Source organism: Tamandua tetradactyla, chromosome 6 (assembly GCF_023851605.1).
Source record: "Tamandua tetradactyla isolate mTamTet1 chromosome 6, mTamTet1.pri, whole genome shotgun sequence".
NCBI lineage: Eukaryota > Metazoa > Chordata > Mammalia > Pilosa > Myrmecophagidae > Tamandua > Tamandua tetradactyla.
Window position 1 is genome coordinate 123939713 of NC_135332.1, and position 25019 is coordinate 123964731.

The 25019-nt window shown below is 40.1% G+C and overlaps 1 protein-coding gene and 1 long non-coding RNA gene across 3 annotated transcripts in view; one reads left to right on the top strand and one right to left on the bottom strand.

Moving 5' to 3' along the window:
* The window catches only part of LOC143688771 (uncharacterized), a 33350-nt gene extending 28475 nt beyond the window's left edge, over window positions 1–4875 (top strand). Inside the window, exons 2-3 of the long non-coding RNA XR_013178284.1 lie at window positions 1300–1425; window positions 4477–4875. This is a non-coding gene — a long non-coding RNA (uncharacterized LOC143688771). The remainder of the gene's footprint in view (window positions 1–1299; window positions 1426–4476) is intronic.
* Window positions 1–25019, bottom strand: part of TPD52 (tumor protein D52) — a 115618-nt gene that overhangs the window by 84418 nt on the left and 6181 nt on the right. The window lies entirely within an intron of this gene.

Sequence of the window (25019 nt, forward strand, 5' to 3'; positions counted from 1 at the left end):
CAAAGAACTTGTGGCTGCCCCTCTTCTTACGTCCCCAAAATGCAGGCCAGTCCTGGCCTGAAACCCTCTCTGTCATCACACAGCTTCTGGGTTTAGAAGGCCAAGGCATTTGGCCAAGAATGCGGACCACAAAAACTTGCATTCTTAATTTTTCACATGAGACTCACACACCTGGCCTGGATCTGGGATCTTCTGGGCCCTCCCACCTTAGCCATCACTTTCTGCAGCGCATTTTCCTCTCCCTGTGCCAACGACGGGAAACGCGCCACCATCCGTCGCCACCCCATACAAAGCCTGCCACTGTTCCCTGAGGAGCAGCAGAGCTTCGGCGGGGCCTCCCACTTCACCCCCAGTCTGAGGACGAGCTGCATTATTTCAACTATATTATTTAATAGTCACTCAACCTATATGTAGGGGACGCCTGCTATGCCCGACACTGGCAGGAGGTGGAGGAATGAGGGTGTTTATAGTTAACATTTAGCACAGTGTTTTCATTCTATTTTAATTACAACTTTATTAAGATATAATTCATGTACCATAAAATCCACCCTTTCTAAAGAGTACAGTTCAGTGGTTTTAAGGTGTCTTAGTTTGCCAAAGCTGTTAACACAAATATCACAAACTGGTTTTGGCTTAACATCGGTAATTTACTGGCTCATGGTTCTGAGACCAGAAGAAATCTAAAATCAAGATATTTGCAAGACTTGCTTCCTCCCAGAGTCAGCAGCCTTCGTGCTGGCTACAGGCAATCCTCAGGGTTCCTTGGCTTCTACCTCTGCCTCCTGTCTTATAGCAATGTCCTTTCCTTTAAAGGTTCCCGGTTCCCAATGACTTCTGGCTTCTGGTTCCTCCCTTGGCTTTCTCTTTACAGGACCTCCAGGAATATGAATTAAGACCCAGCCTGATCAGGTGAACTCACTGCCCTCCCCACTAAGTGGGACATGACTCTCAGCAGTATAAATCTCCCTGGGAGCATGGGACAGAACTCCCAGGATGAGCTGGAGGTCTGGGACTGAGAAAGCCTTCTTGACCAAAAAGGAGAGGAGAAAAATTAGACAAATTAAAGTGTCAGTGGCTGGGAGATTTCAGAGTCAAGAGGTTATCCTGGAGGTTATTTTTATGCATTATATAGATATCCCTTTTCACTTTAGGGTGTATTGGAGTGGCTGGAGGGAAGTACCTGAAACTGTGGAGCTGTGTTTCAGTACCCTTGATTCTTGACAATGATTGTATATATAAGCTTTTACAATGTAACCATGTGATTGTGAAAACTTTGTTTCTGATGTTCCTTTCATCCAGGGAATGGACAGATGAGTAAAAAAATAAGGATAAAAAATAAATAAATGGGTGCACCACGGTGGCTCAGTGGCAGAGTTCTCGCCTGACATGCTGTAGACCTGGGTTCGATTCACCATGCCTGCCCATGTAAGTAAGTAAATAAATAAATAAATAAATAAATAAACAAATAAATAATGAGGGGATAAAGAGTAAAAAATTGGGTAGATTGAAATACTTGCGGTCAATGAGAGGGAGGGGTAAGGGGTATGGGATGTATAAGTTTTTTCTTTTCTCTTTTTATTTCTATTTCTAGAGTAACGCAAATGTTCTTAAAATGATCACGGTGATGAATACACAACTATGTGATGATATTGTGAGCCACTGATTATATACTATGTATGGACTGTATGTGCGTGAAGATTTCTCAATAAAAATATATTTTTTTAAAAAGACCCAGCCTACTTCTTTCAGCCATACCTTAACCAAGAAGAATGTCTTCAGAAAGTTTGATTTATAAATGCATTCATACCCACAGAAATGCAGATTAAGATTAAGAACATGCCCTCTGAGGGGGTACATAATTCAACCTACCACAAAGTATATTCAGAGTTGTGCAACCATAACCACTCTCTAATTTTAAAACATGTTCATCAGCCCAAAAAGAAAACCTGCCCCCATTAGCAGTGTAGGAGAGTATGTTCATGAAAAGAGAATCTCAGAGTTTCAAATTTGCAAATTCTTGGAACATTTAAAATTATAAACTGCCTATGTTGTCCAAAGACTATACAGCATGTGTTCTAGATTAATACAGTTAATAATTATCCACTACTGAGTATATATAACTTAAAGGCAGAGTTAACGTTTTCCCTTGGGAAAAAAAAATCCAGCACAACTATTAAATATAACAAGCAACAATAAATAATGGTTCGCATTTGGATAACGCCTCAGGACTTACAAAATGCATTCAACTACAATTGCTTATTTCAGTCAGCAAATTCTGATGGGTTTCTAGGGAAGGTCCAAGCGGGGAAGTGGGGTTCAGGGAGGGCTGCCTGACTCAACAAGTCAGGCCCTCCAACTCTCTCGCCTGATTCTGGTTCCACACTTTTTCCACCACTTGGCCATGGCAGAAGTGGACAACCAGCCCAGGGAGCGGGGCTCTCTGCTGCCATACAGCAATTCCACTGTTACATCTGACTAAAAAAAAAAGAAAGAAAAAAAAGTAAAGAAGCCTATTTATGCCCTCAACCCAACAAAACCCGCCTTTGTATTATGTTAAGGCCCACGAGATTTTTTCAGCAACAGTCCAGCTGGGACATACAGCCACTGGTTGGATGCCCTATATAAATGCTTTTTCTTGGCTTAGGGGGGGAAATGTCAGTCCTTAGTAAAGCCAAAGTCGTTAGCCCTGGTTTCTCCTGAGGTCACCCTGAAGGTGAGTAAGGGGACCCGACAAGACGTCCATGCTGCTTGCCCAAACGGGAGGGAAGATCGGTTAGCATTAGGAACATCGAGTTCAAATGAGATTAAATTCTAATTTCTTTATAACTGTCTCCAGAATAACATCATTTTTCACTTGTTATCTCCTGAACCACTGGGTATATCCTGCTCCACCTTGTTAACTAGAGAACAGCTTGCTTTTTTCCAGGAACATTAACTCTTTTTTCAGGCACAGGTAATATGTGGTGGGTTTGCTCACTGTCTCTAAGCAGCTAATGGCCTGAAAGAGATGAACTATGAAAAGTAATCCATTGTAACAATGGTTAAGGTTCCTTATGGCTAAAGAAAACAGCTGGACCAGCAACTCCCCCCACACAGAGCACATCACTGAATCACAAACACAACTTCCACATGCAACAGATTTTTATACAAATCGGCTACATATAATAACCAATTCTCAACAATACTCCCTAAATATAAATGTTAGCTGTGCTACTCTTTAGGAACTTAAAGTTATAAAATATTTGTACCATCCTCCAGCTTGCTAGGAGAGACATTTCTGTACCACTCAAAAACAAAAAAAAATTGGGAGGGGTACTTTTTTTTTTTTGAAATACGCCCTAACTTTATTTGGGCTACCAACTAGTGGAGTCACCTCAGATTTAACCCTAAACATGAGTTCTGTCATCCTGACAGGATGAATTAAAACCCAATAGAAGGGCAGGCCACGGTGGCTCAGCAGGTAAGAGTGCTTGCCTGCCATGCCCGAGAACCCAGGTTCAATTCCCGGTGCCTGCCCATGTTAAAAAAAAAAAAAAAAACCAATAGAAGATAAAGATGAATAATAGGGGGCACAAATGTTAAAGTAAATTTAGATTGAAATGCTGGTGATTGGTGAGGGCGAGGGGTGGGCGGTATGGTATAGATGAATTTTTTTCAGTTTTCTTTTTATTTCTTTTTCTGAATAGATGCAAATGTTCCAAGAAATGATCATGATGATGACTATGCAACTATGTGATGATATTGTGAATTACTGATAACATATGCAGAACGGAATGATCAAAAGTTAAGAATGTTTGCATTTGTTTAGTGTTTTTTGGTATTTAAAAAATTTTTTTAATTAATTAAAAAAAACAATAGAAGCATTCTAAGGAATTATGCAATTCTGTGTGTACATATGTGTGTGTATGCATACGCACAGAAAGAAGCTCCCAACAGGTTACAGCACTAGAAGGCATGGATGCATGCCACCTCAAGGTGGGCAACGCATGGAGAATTTCTTTCAAATACAAATCCCCTACAAATCTGGCTCTGCTCCCCCAGCTGCCAGTAACTTGTTAACTCTCATACTTACGCTCTATCCCTCTATACACATATTGTTTTCCACCGTGGGTAGTCACAAAGTTTAACTCCCTTAATAGACTGAAGCTGCTTGAAATCTAATTCCACATTGTATGCATACCCCACGTCACTAGGTATCAATTTTGTCTCTCAGGCATTATTCTTCATCCCCAAAATTCCAGCTGCGGAGTCTTTTCCCAAACATGTTACCTACCAGATTGTTTCCATGGTGGTCCATGAGGTGAGCTCAAGATAGGCCCGTGAATACTGTCTCCTGGTCGAGTCCCCTCCCACATTCCAGGTGTGGTTTCTGTGACCAACAGAATACAGCAGGACAAACGAGATCGGGCTATGAAAGACGGCAGCTTGCATTTCAGTGTCTCTCCTAACTTTCTCCAATTCTTTCTCTGTCCTCAGGGATCACTCACTCTGAGGAAAACTATGTTGTGAGCAGCACTATGGACACCCCACATGGCAAAGAACTGACAACCTCCTTCCAACTACCCCCGTGAGCTTCGAAGCAGATTCTCCAGTCCTAGAAGAGCCTTGCAATGAGCAGCTTGGAGATGCAGAGTCAGAAATGCCCAGCAAGCCACTCCCAGGTTCCTGCCCCACAGAAAATGTGTGAGATAAAAAGTGATTGTCTTTTTAAACTCCTAAATTTGGGGGTAATTTGTTATGCAGCAATAGCCACTAAAACAATCTCCATACTGCCTTTATCTGGAATGTTCTTTTCCAGGCCTACCTAGCAAATTTCCCAATGAAAGTGGCTGTATTTTATGAAAATGCTTTGAGGTCGCCCTCCCCAGAATTACTTACTTCCTTCTCTTAATTCAAATTGCTTGGGTGTCTCTTTAATATGTTCCTATGTTCAGTTAAGGTCCACATGCCTGCCTCCCACAGTTTGGTCTAGTCATGCTAGGAGTCTCAGTCATCCCATATCTGTATACAGAAAAAACTGGGAGTGATACTGTTGGACATTAAGTTAGGATGGTCACTGGTGATAAAGACTAATTAACCTTGGAGAGGCACTCCGGTCAGGGACCATATCTGGAGAAGGCTAGGGGAATGGGGGTGGCTAGAGAAAGAGTAAGGAAAAAGCCAATCAGATTGGTCCTGGGCGCAACCGCTCCTTACCTTCCCCACCCCCACTTTATCTTGTAACCCCATCAAAAGGGAGTGGGGAGGGGGAAAAATTTATAGACACGTTGCCTTGATGGTGTTGCTAACTGTTATGCCCAGAGTCCAAGAAGGGACAGAGCCTGTGTACACGTTCCTGAGTGTCCTCAGCAGGTGGTTCATGAGTCAACAGTACGACACTCTCCAAGCCAGCTGCAATGTCTTCCAGCAGCTGGGAGGCTCAATGACTGTGGTCCCCGAGCTTGGGAATCAAAGCCATGTGGGTTTCCATGTTGACTCCACATCTATGAACCAGTACCCCTGGAAAAAAGCATCCCCATCTTGGACCCTCAGATCTTCTTTCTATCCATAAGACAGCTAATTACTACCATCGCTGTTGAAAAGACTAAATGAAATAAATCTATGTTTATATAGATCTTTATATTTATATAACACACCCAGAGCAGGGCCTGTCAGATCATCCACCTTTCCTTCCCCTCACTCAAGCACAGACTTCAGCAGAAGTTGTACCCAGAATGGGAAAGTCTAACTTCTTAAGTAAGAACTCAAAGTTAAGTCATATCAATTTGCCTTTGTGGCTACAACTCTCAAAAGAGGCTCCAGAATGTTTTCACATAGATTACAGTGGCAAAGGCATGACTACTTGTTTACATTGGATTGTATCAGGTATGAATAAAATTGTTTAAAAATGAGCAGAGAGAAACAAGGGCTAGAGAAAATGTGGGAAAAGAGATGTGCCTATTCACTGTTGGAAGGGAAGCTGAGAGGTAGAGCCTCTCCGGAGGACAGTGTGGTGGTTCCACAGGAAGCTAGGGGTGGGAATGCCATATGAGCCTGCCACCCCATTGCTAGGTATATGTCTGGAGGAACTGAGAGTGGGGACACAAATGAACATTCATTTGCACACTGGTGTTTATGGGGGCAGTGTTTGGACCCTCAATAGATGGAGGTAGCTTAAGTGTACAACAATGGAGGAATCAAAGGGGGAACTGTGATGTTTACATACAACAGACCACTGAGCAGCGGCAAGAAGGAATGAAGTTGTGAGGCATGCAACTGGGTGAATGAAACTTAAGGACAGTATGCTGAATAAAATGTCAAAAACAGGGCGGGCCACGGTGGCTCAGCGGGCAAAGTGCTTGCCTGCTATGCCGGAGGACCTCGGTTCGATTCCCGGCCCCAGCCCATGTAACAAAAAAACGGAGAAACAGAATACAATAAAAACAAGAAAATGTTTAAAGATGTTTCCCTTTCTTCCTTCCTTCCTTCCTTCTATCCTTCCTTCCTTCTCTCTGTCTTTCCTTTAAAAAAAAAAAAAAAAAAATGTCAAAAACAAAAAGACAAATGTTATCATGCCTCATTCATATGGATTAGAATAATTTACAAACTCAGAGAATTGAAGTCAAGAGCATGGGTTATAAGGTTGAGGCCTACTGTAAAGGTTCCTACACTGTAGGCTCTTACAACAGTCACGTATATTTAGGAGTTGTAACTGATAATTTTAAACTCTGAGATACTGAGCTATATGCATAGAACCCGGTCATTCCCTGAAACTTCAGGTACTTAAGTGACACCTGTGACTCAGAGTTAAAGCACTGGAAACTATGAAAGTCAGTATTACCCCATTCAGCAACTGTTAAAAAAGATGAAAAAGTAACCAGACTTCATCTAGAGATATGCTGATCTGGATAGGACTGAGGTAAATCAGAATACTGGGTAAAGGATGATATGGCCCATATTTTCAAACTTCAACCTCTGTGCAAAACCAAACGGAGAGATGTTTATTTGGTGCAAAACTTTTATTTTGGGTAGCCCATTATCCAATATAACTTGTCAGTTTACTTGGACACCATAATTACATGGAATCTTGAATAGGACATGAGACCTTGTTGACTTGTACAGGCTAGTGTGATGCCCTGATATATCCCAGAGTAATTTGGGCTGAGAATAAAAAAGTATTTGCAAAGTCCCCTTGAGGGACTGGAGAGAAAGGAAGAAATATTAAACTTTCCATCTGTAGAATTCTTGATATTCTCACAAGCAGGAGGTACAACCAATTCAATAGGCTGAGCCCTCAATCTTGGGGCTCACCCATATGAAACTTACCCTGTAAAGGAGAAGTTAAGCCTACTGATAATTATGCCTAAAAGTCACCCCTGGAGAGCCTCTTTTGTTACTCAGATGTGGACTCTTTCTCTAAGCCAACTTGGCAGATGAATTCACTGTTTTCCCCCTTAAGTGGGACACGAATTCCAGGGGTGTAAATCTCCATGGCAATGTGGGACCTGACTCCCAGGGATGAGATGGGATCTGGCATCATGGGAATGAGAAAGCTTTCTTGACCAAAATGGGGAAGTGAGATATGAGACAAAATAAAGTTTCAGTGGCTGAGAGATTTCAAACAGAGTCAAAAGGTTATCCTGGAAGTTATCCTTACACATTATATAGATTCCCTTTTTACTTTATGGTGTATTGGAGTGACTGGAGGGAAGTACCTGAAGATGTTGAGCTGTGCTCCAGTAGCCTTGATTCTTAAAGATGACTGTATAAGTATACAGCTTTTACAGTGTAATGTATGATTGTGAAAACCTTGTGTCTGGTGCTCCCTTTTTCTAGGGCATGGACAGATGAGTAAAAAAAAAAAAAGTAAAAGAAAATAAGGATAAAAAAATAAACAATTGAGGGAGATAGAAGGTAAATATTGGGTAGATTGAAATACTGAGGGTCAATAAAAGGGAGGGGTAAGGGTATATATAGGATGTATGAGTTCTTTTTTCTTCTTTTTATTTCTTTTCCTGGAGTGATGCAAATGTTCTAAAAATAATCCTGGTCAAGACTACACAACTGTGTGATGATATTGTGAGCCATTGATTGTATAACATATTGGACTGTGCATGTGTATATTTCTCAATAAAAATATATTTTTTAAAAAAAGAGGCTCTAGGGTTGGGAAGACAAACCTCACTAATAGACTGTTAAGTATAGCTCCAACTTAAAAGTTTGGCTCCTTTGGAACATACATTTCTTCTTTGATCACAACTTATTAAAACTCAGAGAAGGCCACATAAGCATATTCTGAGCTGATTATACTTAGTATCACCCCAGAATTCCTTACTCCTTCCTCATAATTCAAATTGCTTGAGTATCTCTTTAATATGATCTTATCATAGATAACCCATGTGCTAGTATTCCCCATACATCCTACATCTTCCTTCGTGCTGGAGTCATGGGTTCATCTCTTTCTCTCCTTCTCTTTTTTCTTTTTTTTTTTTTAAGTTTCATAGTTTAGCACAATGCCTACCACTTTAAAGAAAATAAACTGGTCAATCATCAGAATTACCATTTCTAGAACTTACAGAGTATCATCGCATAACCCTACTCAGTGGACTAAGAAAGTAGAAACACTGAAAAACATAAGGATTGGATGGTTCCATTTTTAACATGCAGCATATTTATTAAACATTTATTAAGATTCTATCACATTCCATAGTATCAAGCACCAAAGGAGACAAAAAGTAGCAAAATACTTTTCAAAAAGGATCTACATTCTTGTAACATCCACAAAATATAAAGGTTAAAATTTGAAGCAAGCGCAAAAGTCCTATCAGTTCATTTACTGATGAACCTGTAAGGTGAAATCCAATTCATGCAGTAGATTCAAAATTTTATATTATATCACAAATTTTGAGACCAGCTTTACAAAATGTCCAAGGTATAATCAGAATCAACCAGGGCTTTCACACATCTTCAAATGAAAATAACCCTTAAAATGTAAGATTCTGTCCTTTTTTATCTACCATGAAGTGTTCCACAATTCTACAACAAACAATAATTACATTATATCTTAATTTTACCAATATACAATGTTAGGTCATACTAGAAGTAAGAAAAATTTTGACTAGAACAAAAGAGTACTTAAAAAATACTGAACAGTTACAAATGTTAGACATATAACAATATGGGAGATTCTAAAGAAACTGATCGGAACCAACAGGGTAATTTAAGCTGACAGTTTAAATGACCTTTGTTCAGCTGTGACACAAGACACAGCAGGCCTTTGAGGAACTGGAACATTTACATTATCTACATTTTTAGTTCTAGTTCCTCAAGGGCCTCCTGTGTCTTGTGTCACAGCTGAGACCAGCCCCCACTTCTCCATAGCAACTGCAGCAAGCCCTTCAGCTTCCTCCTCTTCCATGAACTATTTATTAGGGTTCAGCATAACAGTCCTTAGGGGAGAATTCAAGAGCAACACACACAACTCAGAGCCCACCGTCCTTCCTTCCAAAATACAATTTCTATCATATCCGTAAATAAACCCAGAAAGGACGTGACTGCCCACAACTGATTTCTTTGGGCAGGTGTTGGATGGTCTTTGTTACATATCATCATGTATCTATTTTTTTACATGGCATGAGGTGTCCACACAGACCAAATCTAAGGGTTTTCAAACTTTTTACGTCCTCTCAATTCCCTCAGCACCTCATCCACTAAGTTATAACAGCAGAAAAAAAATTTAATAAAGCACAACATCTATTTAAAATGTAATAAACTCCCTAAATCTCAGCTGATTTAAAAGAACTAAAATTTTAATGAGTTACTCTGTGGGTTATTTTCTAATTTGTTTCCACACACCACAGGAGGTACAAAATGATCAACTGTCTCAGGCTCAACTGCAGCATTCCTTGAGGTTCACTCTATATTTAGGGAGCGCTGGTGTTAAAATTGGTGCAAATTCTGTTGTCATTTATTAGGGCATTTTCACATCCCAAAGCAGAAGTGCAAAGGTAGATAACAGAAAAAAAAAAAAGAAACAAACAAATAAACAGAAAAATGTAGATCACAGATAATTCGTTTTGTTCCAAAAGTAAGGGTTTCTTTGCTTTACTCAACCCTGTCCAAATAGCTATGTGAAAAGGCAAAAAGTTTAAAGATATAATAGATAACCCTGTTTAAACTGGGCTTGTGGCCAGAAATGGAGATTCTATGTAAAGATTTTGATGGTGAGTGATCTTTGAGCAGCCATGGCAATTGTCACCATAGACATTCAAACACATTTTGATGGAAAAATAGTTTGTTTGCCATAGGAGAAGCTGGACTATGAGCGAGCAGCTGAAATGCAAGGATACTCTTGCTTCTCTTTATCCGGAGGCTCACTCAGGGCCGGGCATACAGCAGGAGCTCAAAGAGTGGGAATGAGTACATAAAGGAATCGTTAAGAATCCTTCCTTCAGGACAGCTGCACAGTACAGGAGAGATCTTCAAGCCACCGCCCTGGCCCCGAGCAGTCACTTTTAGGTACTAGAATACCACTAACCATGTGACAAACTAAGATAACTCATTGCAGATATCACATCTTTTATTCAAGAAATGCCTGAGCTCCTCTAAATACTAACTCTAGACCATATCAATGTTTTCACCTGTCTGAGGCAAAAGGAGAAAATACAATTTGTCTAAAACTAAACTTAAAAGTAATGATGCCCTTTACTCTGAAACAATATTCTTTCTGATTTTTTTTTTTTTGCAGGGGGAAGGGAGTTAAAAATATCTTATTTATAAAAAGATGGCCATTTTTGTTGGTTAATTTTAACTACTTGGCAAAAAAGGAGTTGACAACCCAGTGTGAGCCCAATTAGGAGCAGCAGTGCAGGGATTTGCCCTGTTGCAACTCAGATAGGGCCACAGCCCTACCTAGTACCTACTTGACCCACCTGACACATATCACTGCCCAGGACAGATGGAAAAAGAGGAAGAACCGATGCAGGAGATGCAGGATATAAAGAATGAATGCTACATTTGGCCAGAGATATGTGGAGTCTGACATGAGCTTTAAGAACATCCAGATTGGAAAAATCTAACACTGGCTCCACATAAAAAGGTATACTGGGACTTTTCCCACTGGAAAATTTACTGAGTGAGCCACTGTTACTGAGGGGGAAAAAAAAAATTGAATATCACTTTTAGGAAGTCTACAAAAAATGAAAAAAGATTGGTGAGCAGCCCAAATTCCATTTTACACTGAATCTGTAAAAGGCCCTACCAGCACATTTTTATGATTTCTAGCAACTTTGGGTTAGCCCCAGATTAGGAGCAAAATAAAACAAACTACCCAGGGCTGGGCTTTAGTATGGTGAGCATCATAGAGAAACAGGCTGTCATTATCTATCAGAATAAAAATGAAGTGCAAACACACATGCTCAACAACTTCACTTCTCCATGTCTACATTGGACAAGTATGCCTGCATAAAGGAGAAATAAACATGTTCACTGCAGCACTATTTTATGGTAGTTTAAAAAAAAATACTGGAAAGAGCAAAAATGTTCATTAATAGAAAAAAAGTTAAACTGAGGCACATTTAATGCACTGGAATGCTATGCAACAGTTAAAAAGAATGAAGTAGATCAGCACGTACTAATACAGAAAGCTCTCCAAGACATAGAGCTGATGAAAACGATAGAAACATACCATATAACTGCTTTTTTTAAGGCACACAAAAAAATAAATTCTATGCAATGTTCCCAATGTTTAATCCCTGAACTAGTAGCATCAGTATTACCTAGAAACTTGCTAAAAATGTAAATTCTCGGGCCCCACCCTGGACATACCGGATCAGAAACTCAGTAGGCTGGGCCTGATAATCTGTTTTTCAAGCTCTCCAGGAAATTCTGAAGAGCTCAAGTCTGACAACCACTGGTCTATAGGTGTATGTATACAGGTAACTCAGAAAAGACCTGGCAGGACTCACACCAATTGATTTCCTGGAGCAATTATTCTTATTTATATTCTTTGTGTTTTTTCTTTCTTTTTTTTTTTTTTTAACAAGGAGAGTATACTCATGCATTGCTCATAAAACTAGCTTTTTAAAGTATTCCAGGTGCTGAAGTGGGGATGAGGGGAAGGGTCAGCCTTGCAATCATGGTGGAAGTAAAACTGATGGAATGGGAGAATGAAGTTTCCTAACAGATGCTAAAATACTGGAGCTCACACACACACACACACATGCAAAAAAAAAACATGAAAAACAAGTTTGGTAGGAAATTTACCCCAGAACTCTCGACAGAATTCAGTTTTCTTGTTCAGGGAGAGTGCATGACAAACGTTTCACACTGTAGGAAGGACAGTTATCAAAGTCAAAAAAAAACACAATGCAGACATTGTTTTACAAAAGCTAGACTTTCGCTGTCCTGTGTTGTGGATTCCTTAGCACTGCACACTGCAAAGGTCAGGCCCCACTCTCATCCTTAGCAAGGCAAACAAAAACAAGGATGGGAAGTTTGAAATCTGAGTAACAAACCTTAGGACATCAAGCCACTAACCCTCTAAGCCTTGACCATCTACCTTCAAGGTAGCGAGGCCTTGGAAATCACCCATTTGCATATGCACTTTCTCTCTCCCTCTCTCTCTCTTTCTGTGTAGACATACACACACACACACACACACCATTAATGCATTCCCCATTACCTTTACGGTCATAATTGAAATTGGCCATTACTGACAATGTTTATGAAGATAAAATATTTGTCACAAGTGTAGTCATGAATCTACTTTAAAATAAAGTTTTTAGAAACCCTATAATCTAAAAACAGGACTAACATACTTAATTTTCAGTTGAGGAATGGAAATAAGAAGTAATTATCTCTCTAGTTCTGCTGTAAGTCATGCTCCTAGCCAGTGATAAAAATAAGTGATAGGTTATAAAGAATTATGGATTTTTCACTTCTAAATTCAAAAAAAAAAATGAAGTGAGAGCCTGGCTGATTTGAAGTTAAAAGTGTACAGTGTCACCCCTGACAAATAACAGTTTAAAAAGCCAGCATCTAAAGCAGCCTAGATATCTTTACTTCAGCTCTGCAACAGAAAGATCAAGTAAAAGTCTCACTCTCTATATAATGAGTACTCTTGAAATTTCACTGAAGAGAAAAGGTTGGATGAAAGTACATTCTAACTCCTAAATTTTGGAAACATTAGCTACTCTGGTTTTAAGCTTTATTCCCTTGGATATTGCAAGGTCATCATAACCCACTTGTACTTTGATAGTGTTCCAGTTTGCTAGCTGCCGGAACGCAACATACCAGAAAACGGAATGGCTTTTAAAAAGGGGAATTTAATAAGTTGCTAGTCTACAGTTCCAAGGCCAAGAAAATGTCCCAATTACAACAAGTCTATAGAAATGTTCAATCAAAGGCATCCAGGGAAAGATACCTTGGTTCGAGAAGGCTGATTGAAGTTCAAGGTCTCTCTCTCAAGCGAGAAGGCACATGGTGAACACAGTCATGGTTTCTCTCTCAGCTGGAAGGGCACATGGCGAACACCGTGTCATCTGCTAGCTTTCTCTCCTGGCTTCCTGTTTCATGAAGCTCCCCAGGAGGCTTTTTCCTTCTTCATTTCCAAAGGCTGCTGGCTAGTGGATTCTCTGCTTCGTGGTGCTGCAGCATTCTCTGCTCTCTCTGAATTTCCCATTCCCCAAAATGTTTCCTCTTTTATTAGACTCAAGCAAACCAATCAAGACCCACCCAAATGGGTGGAGACATGTTATCACCTAATCCAGTTTAACAACCACCATTGACTAAATCACATCATCCAGAGAGATGATCTGATTACAGTTTCAAACAAACAGTATTGAATAGGGATTATTCTACCTTTATAAAATGGGAGTTTGATTAAAACATGGCTTCTCTAGGGGACATACGTCCTTTCAAACCAGCACAGATACAAACAAAACCAGTGCCTGAAGTTACTGTAGAAGTACAAAGAAACAGCTGTATGCCATTCAATTTTCTGGGCTATGCTTCTCCACTGTACAGAGAAAAATAATTTTTCTTCAACCTGAAAGCAAGCACAGTTCTCCTTCCCATCTCCCACTAATCCTACTTCAGCCCAATTTTTCCTTCCTTTAACAAGGCCAAATTTCTAGCTCTATCTATTCCAGGAGGTTTTAAGTTCTTTACCCAAAGAAGATGAAAAAAAAAATTTTTGCCTCATATAACAGAGGCAATATAATAGCCTCATATAATAGAAATATCCAATTATCAAAAAAAATTGCCTTTCTACAGGAAGGAAAAAGAGTAGTTAAGAAAGAGCTACTTTACCTCCAAAGGGTATACACCTAAAACTTAAGAAAAAGAGCACAAGTGATGTTTAAGGGGTAAGATAATTACAGGATCATTTTGGTCTACTTCTAAATGAATCAGGAAGTTGCAAAACTACAGCTTTAATTGCCTTTAAGTCAATATTTGCCAGAGCAGGCCAAACACTTACTGGTAAGCAGCTTTCAAAATAAACAAGAGCCCTGCACACCTCTCGGTTACTCCAATAATACGTAGTGCAACCCAGGCAGCTTTTGCCTTCCTAGGGGATGGGTGTTGGAACAGAAACCACTGAGTACGCCATAACAGAGTTGGAGAAAGGAGAAGGGTCGTGCAAGAAAAACAGACCTGATTTTACCACCACCACTCCATCGGGATCAACTGACACCTGGGCATCCCCCACCAACCCACCCCTTCACCCAGGGTTGGGCACGTGACCGGCAGATAAGGGGATCAATCTTCTGGGCAGAAGCAAATTCCTCTTAGCATCAAATTTGGGTCTCTGGCAAGTTAAGGCAGCAGTGACACAGAGATGTGGTATGAAATGCCCCAGGTTGTGGAGACTCCCTGCCTCTTCGAGCCCCATCCCCACCCTAACACCCACTATATTTAATATCCAAATCATGACTGCAAAATCCAGCTTTAAAGAAGGTCTCTTACATGAAAGAAGTCAGGCACAATGAGCTGCAGGTTCCCTTTGAACAGAGGAAACCTGATCTCCTGAAGTACTGCCAAAAAAAAGCACCCTGTGTTTCAAGTAAATGCTTGTGATTAAGAGCCTGAATATTGATTTGACAGGGTATAGGCAAGGAGAAAGGGGGCGACAAATATTAGGGAGTAAAGGAGATGAGGGCTGCACCTTAGCTGTTCTTTTCATTCGAATCTGTTTATATCACCAGCATATTTGTCCTTGAAGTAGCATCGCTATTCAAACAAAACATGTTTCTTACACATTAACAAATAAGAAAAAGTGCTTAAAATTACTGAGGGCACTATGTTTTTTATTTAAATGTATCATTGCTATGCTTTAATACATGTTTCTCCACTTAAGGTCATTTTTAAACTTTTATTGCGGAAACATTTTTATAAATTAAAATTTGTCATTTTAACCATTTTTAAGTGTACAATTCAGTGGCATCCATTACAACTTAAAATGTTGTATTACCATCTCTATCATATATTACCAAAACTTTTTGGTCATTTTTCCCTCCTCTCTTTAAAAAAAAAAAAGAAAGTGTATAATGGTAACTGTGCCAGTTTGAAAGTATTATATACTCCAAAAAGCCATGTTTTAATCTTGATCCAATCCTGTGGGGGGCAGCCATTTCTTTTAATCCTGAAACTTTTGATTAGATTGGAAACTTTAGGTGGAAACTTTTGATTAGATTATCTCCACAGATATGTGGTGTGCTCAATTGTGGGTGTGACCTTTTGATTAGATAGAGATGTGACTCCACCCATTCCAGGTGGGTCTTGATTAGTTTACTAGAGTCCTTTAAAAGAGGACACATCTTGGAGAGAGCAGAGCTGATGCAGCTGCCAGTACTAGGAAAACAGAGACACGGATGCTTGGGGATGCTTGGGGATGCTTGGGGATGCTTGAAGCCCAAGAAATGCTGCAATGAGATGTGAAGAAGCCAGAACGTGGAGAGAGCGAAGGGAAGCCAAGAGATGAAAGTCAGCCCCTGAGAAGCAAAGTGAGGAACCCCCGCAGGAACAGAGGCTGAAAGCAATGGAGCCCAGGAACATGAGTTGCCAGCTGACAGAGGTGTTCTGGAGGGCATTAGCCTTTCTTGAATGAAGGAAACCTCCTGTTGGTATCTTAATTTGGACACTTTCAGGCCTTAGAACTGTAAACTTATAACTTATTAAATCTCCCTTTAAAAAACCATTCCCTTTCTGGTATATTGCATTAGGGCAGGTAGCAAACTGAAACAGTAGCAAAACTGATACATTAACATAAACACAACACAAAACTTACCATTTTAACCACTTCCAAGTACACAGTTCAATGGTATTAATTACATTCACAATGTTGTGCTACCATTAACACCATCCATTATCAAACTTCTTTGGTCATTTTTAACTTATAAAAAAAAATGATAGTTCAATTTCTGGACCACGCAATCAAAAAAAAAAAGATAAAGAATTACTTCAAAGCAAAGAAAAACACTAAATATAGTAAGTACAGCTGTTTTAAAAATACAAGGCCCTGCAACTGGAGGAAGTTAATGACAGCCACAGTTGCTTACAAAAAAAAGAGTACAGAGACTGACAGCGGGCTCTTCCCCACTGGCTTCCACTGTAATAAGCAGAGCTGAGTTCTCTCCATAGGAAAAATTAATTCCTCAAATAGGGCTACCTCAAGCAGACTGGGCAGGAGAGAGGGGAATGCTTCTTTTAAATCTTTTGTCAAATCCCCATGCTATTATCACATTCTCCCCCACTTGGGGATCACAAGGACTTTTCTCTCAAAAACAGGAATATCAAAGACATATTCGGAGGCCCAAGAATTTGGCTATATTCACATCATAACATTTCACCAGTAAAATTACCTACCCTTGAGGACTGGTTATTATTAAATAAATCGGCTCCATTTGGACAAATTTACATCTGTCTAAAAATTCATTTAACCTCCTCCTGTAAGAGTTATTCACAAAAGAAAACCTCATAAAATCATGCAATCAACAGGTTCAAATCTTCAGGTTCACCTTTAAAAAACCAAGAAACTACCCAGGCCATGGAGGGTAAGTACAGTTGAAAATCTACCAAGAATCTTTAAGATATCACTTTACGGAGGCAACATATGCCATTCAGTTATTACAAGGATGACACTGGTGGGTGTGCCCAGGCAAACAAACAGTGGGACTGGACACAGGGTCAGTGGCCCAAAAGGAGTGCTGAATTTTTGCTGTACAAGCTTAAACATGCAGAAAGTAACACTGGATTTAAGGGTTTAGAGGCAGGTTCTCTGGTCACCGAGCACATGCAAGTATGCAAAGTCCCCAAGAGCATGTGCAGGAGGCACATACGTGGGCTTCCCTGCCACATGGAGAAGATCCTCCTTGAAAAAGAACAAACTGTTCCAAAACCAGAAAAGGAGGTGCCACGGGAGAAAAAGATACTCTCCTCAAAAAAAGACAAAAATACATGGCTTGCAACTCTGCAAGTGAAAGTCTCCCTGGTGATGTGGGAGATGACTCCCAGAGATGAACCCATACCTGGCACCGTGGGATCAACAATTCCATCCTGACCAAAGGGGGGGAAAGAAGTGTAATTAATAAAGTATCAGTGTCAGAGAGAGTTCAAATAGAGTCGAGAGGCTACTCTGGAGGTTGTTCTTACGCAAGCTTTAGGTAGACCTTGCTACCTATCATAACCTGCCAACCCCCAACCAGGACCATTCCAGCCAATCCTAAAGAACATCTAGGGCAATATATAAGATTCCATAATGGTTCCAGGCACTAGAGTAATTTTCCAGAAACCTACAAGCTCCAGATGGGTCCCTGGTCCAGGTAAGTCCTGAAACCTAGCTGAGCCTCTCCACAACATCAGATAGTTCCATCTCTCTGCCCCATATTAGTGACAGACCCTTCCAATAGCAAAAATTTAGAATTGCCATAGCCCAAACAACCCCAAAGAGAGGTATGGAAAGATCAAAGGTGATGGTGGAATCATACCTGGAAGATAGGACTGAACAAATGAATATGAATGCTGAATCATTAAATAGGTATCTCTTTTAGTCCTTAGTATTTTAGAGTAGCTAGAAGTAACAACCTAAAATTGTGAAATTGTAACCCATGTCAAAGTCTGAAATACATTCTACAACTAACTGTGGTGCTGTGCTTTGAAATGGATAGCTTTTTTGTATATATGTTATTGTTCAGAAAAAAAGAAAAAAAATTGTGATGATAAAAAAGTATTCAAGCTCTCTAGCCTCCTATATTCTGAAGCAGCTAGAATGAAAAATACAAGAGGATTATACACTAGCCCATGACAAACTCTGGGATCTGTCCTGTAACCACTTGTCAAAGAGTGCTCTGAAAACTATTGCTTTTTTATTTCTTCGCTTTGTATATGTGTTATACTATACAATAAAAAAAGTTAAATATATATATATATATGTATATGGCTTGGATCTTCATACCAGTTACGTGTTCCTTTGCCTAACAAATACCTCAGAAATGGGATGCAGCAGGTGCTCTGAAGCCTTCTTGCATAGCACTCCACTACAAGCTTCATTTCCAAGATAATTTTGTGAGGTTGAAAGTGACATGGTAAGATTTAGCACGATGGAGGAAGAATGCCTCATTTGCTTGTTTTATCATCAACCACAGATTATTTAAGGGGGTTTCAGAAACTACAGAAGGGGAATGTGATAGTTCAAAGAAAATACTGATAAAAGTCTAGTAGATTACAATTTGCCTGGCCAGATGAACCTGCAAAATAAATGCAACTGAGACTGGAAAAAAAAAATTTATATATATATACACACACCCACATATATATTCAGCATAAAATAAATACAAGTAAAAGTTTTTGAGCAGCAATAAAATATTGTAGATAAACCATATGATCTTGGGTAGTCCTTTAATCCTCCTACACTTCAAACTCCCTCATCAGTAAAAGAGGAAAAAGAACGCATTCTACCCAGGGCTGAAACGGAGTACATATAAGGTACCTGCTGACCATGGGTGCCTGCCTGGAGCCTAGGATACAGAAAGTACTCAAAAATTACTAGTTATTAATATGGCCAAATGAGTTTTCTTTTCCACACAATACTGGTTGAAATGAACTAAGAATTTCAAAAGGTAAAAAGCCAAAAATATTCCTATCCCATCCTCTCTGGCCTTTCATTCTATTCACCTCTTCCAACCGCTAGAAAGCAGAATTACCACACTACGGACAAGGAACAAAGTAACAGTTTTCTTTTATTCAGTTCAGAAAATATGGATGTGAGATAGCGGTATTAATGGGAAAATGAATACACATGAAATTATTAAAATTATATATTACTCAATATTACATTAAAGCAAAAGACTGATTGAGTCAGCAGGAGGGCACCTCAGTCAAAAGAAGAAGAATCAGAGAGCAGATAAATTCTGCTTCCTATAGATAAGTTTCAGGGAAAGCTCCTGGCAGCCTCTTCCTGTGCTATGCGCAGGGAAGGCTCTCAAGTAGGCATCCACCTGTGGGCAGTTTATCCAGAGTCCAAAGTGAAAGCGACCACAGTACAGAGGTACACTTTCTAGGATGATGCCAGCTGTGCTGGTCTGTATCTGTTATGTACCCCAGAAGAGCCTATGTTCTTTTCGTCCTTCCCTGTGGGTGCAAACCTACTGTGGGTGGAACCTTTTGCTTTTCCAAGGGGATATGACCCACTAATCCAAGGTGGGTCTTAATCCTTTACTGGAGTCCTTTATGAGAGATCACAGAGACAGAGAATTTAAAAAGAAAACACCCAGGGAGAAGCTAAGAGAGAATGAAAATGCCCAAAGACATTGAGGGGAGAAGCTAAGAGAGACATGCCCAGAGACATTTTGGAAAGAAGGGCCAGCAGGCATCACCATGTGCCTTTATGTGACAGAGGAACCCCAGATGTCAGAAGCCTTTCCTGAGAGACGGTATCTTCCCCAAATGCTTTAACTTGGACATTTTCATTGTCTTAGAACTATCAATTTGTAACCTAAATAAATCCCCTTGTAAAAGCCAACTCATTCCTGGTATATTGCATTCTGGCAGCTCCAGTAAACCAAAACACCAGCATAAAATAAGAATTGACTTGCCACTTCCCTACATTCTTTTAATTAAAAAAGAAAGAGTTTCTTCTTCATAGTCTAATAAGTTTAAAAGATTATGACACCTGAAATCAAGAAAAGGAAAAGGTGCTTCTGTTTCTACTTTACAAAGAATTCATACAGACAAATCCAAACAGTTAAACTAATAAAATGAGTTATTTTAAGTTTCTAATTAATATTTTGAAATGTTTTTTCTAAGCTTTGAATCATTACACACACAAAAGGGACCTAAATGATCTTCACAATAGCAATGAAATTAAGGAGTAAATGAACAAACGAGGAAATTCAGAAATTTCAGAATTTTTTACTCCCATAGGAAAAAAAAAACTAATATTAAGAGAACACATAAAATATACTGAATAAATGCATGAAACTCCTTAAGTAAAGAAAAAAGCAAAAAGAAAAAAATCATTGAGTTCCATTTGATGGTTAAACTGTGGAAAGATAAAAAGAGAAAAAAAGAAAGGAAAATTAGGTAGAGTAAAAGAGAAACACAAAATGAAGAAGAAAGGAAAAGTGACGATGGGAGACAAACACAGAGGAACAAATAACACGTAGCAAACCGAAGGCAGCACACAGACACTATGTTTCAGGGAATGATGAAAGTCATCGAGCATACTTTTTTTATTGACTTTTTTTTGTTTGTTTGTTTTTTTGTTTTTTTGCATGGGCAGGCACCGGGAATCGAACCCGGGTTTTCAGCACGGCAGGCAAGAACTCTGCCTGCTGAGCCACCATAGCCAACTCTCAAGTGTGCTTTTAAAAGCTGATTATAGCATGCACAGCCACGATTATGAATGTAATAATCAAAAGAGGAAAATGTCAGCAGACCTTCATCCTCAGTGGCCACAGAACCAGCTACAGTCAAAAACCTGGAAAGGAAGGCTCCCCCGCTTGGGGCTAAAGAGGAAAGAAGGGGGTTAAAAAGCTGGGGAAAATAACATCCCCCCATACTAAGAGATACCTGTGTTGCTATTTTTACTGAGAGTCAAAATTTTCATTTGGTCCCTGAAGCAATGAGCAGTAACAATCCATGTAAAGATCCCCAGGAGAGGCAGACTAGGAGGTATGTTTCTCTTTCTACTCCAACCTGAGGAAAATAGCTGACCAAGCCTCAGGGTGGGAAATTGCCACTCTGGAATGAAAATCATGTCTCAAGAGAACTTGAGTGAGAATATATGACAAATCCAGGCACTGCACAGATCAACCCAAGTCAACAAACTCCATGATGAAGGCTCTCTCAGCACCAGGTTTTCCCTTAGAATTCACCAGGCTTAAAAAAAAATTACAGCTTAAACTATTTCACTCAAATATTGCCTCTGGGTCACAGCCCTTTCCTGCCTACCATATCAGCCAGGGAAAGTATATTCTGCAAATATTGAACAAGCACTTACTCCATACACACCTCTTACACATTAAAGTGAATTATTGCTTGCAAACCTGAGCTCCTTAAAGGTCAAACTTTATGATTTCACTATTAAAATATATTTTGCATTAAAAGCATCTTCACTAAAACCAGTGGCATATATAGGAATGGCCAATCCAGTTACTCTCCCTTGCTCTGGTTTGTTCTCTCATTTTACAAACATGCACAAATGCCAAACCACTCATCCTTCTATACGTTCAAAAGTAAAGGACAACCACTCAACACATGCAAGAAAGTAACCATAACTTAATCCAAATTTCCCTTCAAAATGTCACTTCACGAAAGAGCAGTTTGTCACCTTCCCTTTTTACTACTCCCCCAGCCTTGGAATCCGTAGTCTGCCCTCCCCAATCTCTTCTGCCCCATATCCATCCACAAAGCTTCTATGTCTCAGTGTCATCTATTATTATGCGTGACTAGTTTCATCATCAAAGCCAGAGTCTTCTTTTTCCTCTCAAACTGTCCCACTTTGAAAGTCAAACCCTATTTAACTCACACTTTCCTCTCCCTGCCTTGAAATGTTCAACTCCCATGCTCACTTACTTTTTTCTTTTTGCTTCTCTCATTTTCCTGGGCATTGTTAGCAACTGAAGAGCTCCCAATATCACACATGCTAAGGTCCCATAAACCTTGACACCCTGCCCAATTCTTTCTTTCAAAGATTGATTTAAAAGAAAGAAATTTTCACTCCAACTACCTCCTGAACCTGAACACATGGACATCGCAGAGACACCCTGTAATGTTTCTAAAACACATCCATATATTCACTGACAATTCCCCCACCAAACGGATTCTAATTTCCCCTCCCCTTGAATATGGGCTGGCCTTTGTGACTCTTTGTAGTTAACAGAGTAAGGTGGAAATTACTTCCCTGGCTAGGTCATAAAAGGGGATACAGCACCCCCCTTCCTCTCTCCTAGGACTCACACCTGGGAAGCCCTGAGCTATCAAGTAAGAAGTGCAGGCATGCAGAGGCTGAATGCTGGAGAGACTCCACAAGGAGAGGTGCCGAAGGAAGGAGCCCAGCTGTTTGAATCTTCCTGGCATCAACCACCATCTGTGAGTCAATGAGCCATCAAACGACCCAGCCCTGTCTTCAGGTCACCCCAGGTAGTGCTGAGTAGAGCTCCGCTATCTCCACTGAGACCTGCCCAAATCGCAGATGAGTGACTGTAACAAACGCTGCTGCTTTAAGCCATTAAGTTTTTGGGATGGCTGTTGCATGGTATTTGATAAGCAGAACAGAGCTCAAATTTGACACAGCCCAAACACCTTCTTTATTACCCTCCCCTTACCTGCTCTTCTTTGTACATTTTCTATCCTAGTGCCTTTCCATTCAATCCTTCTCTATTCTTCTTTTTCTTCAGACTCCACCCCCTCATATACACACACACCCTTAGCCCATTCTAACCCAGCAGTTCAAGAATCAGCTTCCCCATGTCCAAAATCTCCTCATCTCAGCCCTGAAATATAGCAACAGCCCCTAAATGCTTTGCTAGTACTTTCCACTCAGCTGCCAAAATGATTCTCTGAAACCAAACCCCTACCACACCTACCACTTGCTCATCACCTATAAAAGGCAGATCCAATTTGTAATCCCAGCCACACAGGACCTCTCACACACTACTAGTGAACGCCTTAAACTCTAGCCACAGGGAATTTCTGACTATTCAAAAACATCTTTTGGTCTTTTCAGGCCTCCGCACTTGTACACATGTTGGATCTTCTTCATAAACTCCCTCCCTCACTCTTCTTTCCCTTGCTACATACAAAGATTCCTACTTAGCCTTCACGTTGGAGCTCAAAGGTCATCCAGCGGCACTGTTCACTTCCTCCTTGGTCACGTTTATGCAGCCCTTACACGTTCCTTTTCACTACCTTAGCAGCTTTGTTTTTGTTTCTCCCAACTAAGCTGTACTCCTGGAGGTGGGCTTCACGTCACATTTGTCTCTAAATCAACAGAATGTTTCATTCAAACTGGGAAGTGCTGAGTTATCACTTTACAGAAGTATCTAATATTCAATTTCAGAATCAGTACCTTTTGAGAACCAAGTGTATACCAGACAATGCTAGTCACAAGTTTTTACTTAATTTTTACAAATACTGGAAGTATTATCCCCCTCGGAGAGCTTTAGTGACTTATTCAACAACTCATAACCAGAAAATGATGGTTTTCAACCTAGACGTGACTTCAAGCCCAGCGTTCTTTGCACTAAACATTTACAATTAGTTCTGACGCACAGTGACAGACACACGGACCATGTTCGGTGGAAATACTTCTTAGGGCTGCCTTCTCCAGCTGCTATCACAGCCATGGTAAATGATGCCTCTGGAAGGAAAAAGGAGACTGAATATAACTTTAAGGTAGTACAATATATTGGGGAACAGCATGTACTCTCTGGCCAGACATTGTAAGTTTAAAGCCCAGATCTGTCTCTGCCAAGTTATGTTCCCCTAGGGAAGTTACTACTTCAACTCCCCATGCCTTTTTTCCTCATTTGTAAAACAGCAATATTAGCACCTGCTTCAATGGGTTTGATGTGAAGATTGTTTTTTAATGATACACAAAAAACATTTAAAGCAGTACCTGGCATACAGAAAGCACTCAACAAATGTTTTTCCTTATAGTGTTCCTAGTCCATTAAGCTGGTAAGCAAATATGGTTTAATTCTTTCTTGGACTCCTAGCTCTTCTCTTCAGGACTTTAGGTTAGGGATACAATTTTTGTAGAGCACTCCACATCCACCCACATATGTTCTGGGATGTCAAAAACATTGAGAACTGGTTTCTGTATAAAAAAATGAAACTAATACCAGTCCTACCTCCCAGCAGCATTAAAAGACTCATGAGATAAAAGAAAAATTAATAAGAGTTCTCACAGGCAAACAGACATCATCGTCATCACTATTGATGTGAACAGCCTTCTGGGTTCTAATGAAGTGCAACCCTCAGCGTGCTGGTTTGAAACTGTTGTGTACTCCAAAACAGCCATGTTCTTCAATCTGTTTCAATACTGCTGGGATCTTTTTGATTAAGTTGTTCCCATGGAAATATAACCCACCCAATCGTGGGTGGGGCTTTTGATAAGGTAGTTTCCATGGAGATGTGTCTCCACTCATTCAGGTAGGTTACTTACTGATCTACTGGAGTTCTTTAAGAGGGAATCATTTTGGAAAAAGCTTTAGCACCCCCATAGTCAGAGACCTCTGGAGATGCGGAAGGAAGACTCCCCCTCCCCAGGGAAGTGGTCTGAAAATGCAGGGAGAGAAAGCTAGAAAGGTAGCAGACATTGCCATGTGCTTTCCCAGCTGAGAGAGGTGTTCCGGACCCACTGGCCTTTCTTGAATCAAGATATCTTTCCTTGAATGCCTCAGTGTGGACATTTTAATGGCCTTAGAACTATAAAACTGCAACTTAATACTCTGCCTTTTTAAAAGCCATTAAATTTCTGGTATATGCATTCCAGCAGCTTAGCAAACCAAAACACTCAGGATATTCCAAAATGGAAG